The sequence below is a fragment of the Penaeus monodon genome, chromosome 28 (assembly GCF_015228065.2).
Source record: "Penaeus monodon isolate SGIC_2016 chromosome 28, NSTDA_Pmon_1, whole genome shotgun sequence".
Lineage (NCBI taxonomy): Eukaryota > Metazoa > Arthropoda > Malacostraca > Decapoda > Penaeidae > Penaeus > Penaeus monodon.
This window is the reverse complement of record NC_051413.1, coordinates 38,256,990-38,257,576: the sequence shown is the minus strand read 5'-3', so window position 1 is coordinate 38,257,576 and position 587 is coordinate 38,256,990.

Below are 587 nucleotides of genomic sequence, written 5' to 3'. Positions count from 1 at the left end.
CTTATTTCTGAATGAGATGGCTGGGTATGTCTGCATATCAAGAAAGGTTTTGATAAAATTCTCACACCAATGAGATCTAAATCGAGAAACTGAGAAACCGAAGCGGAACTGAAAGGAAATTCCTTCGACGAAGAAAAACCACCACTGATTCACGTGGAGTAACGAAACCAGAGGAGTAAGGAAAGTACGATTCTTGTTTACCGTCGCCAGCAGCGCTACGAGGCCAAGGGTTAAACAGGGTAGCTTTTAGAATACGTTTCATGGACGATGCAGAAAAGCAAAAGGGAATGGCAGACGAGGATTCAAAATTCTCCGAGCAGGCAGCAAAAGTGAGTAAAATTGTGCCAGCAAATTTAATGACATGCCAGATGAATTCTGGCATGAACTAGCCCTGAGCCAGCATAAACTGGGAGAAATGAAAAAGTTTTACCTAGAGGGCCACAAAAGTATACAGTTCACAAAATGCTGTCCAGCCCGCAAGGAAGGCCAAAGACAAACCGATGCGAATCAAAAGAGCAGGCACTTGCTGGGCACCGATGTTAGGGAAGATAAGGGTAAAATATTAAGTATTTACATTTACACGTTTT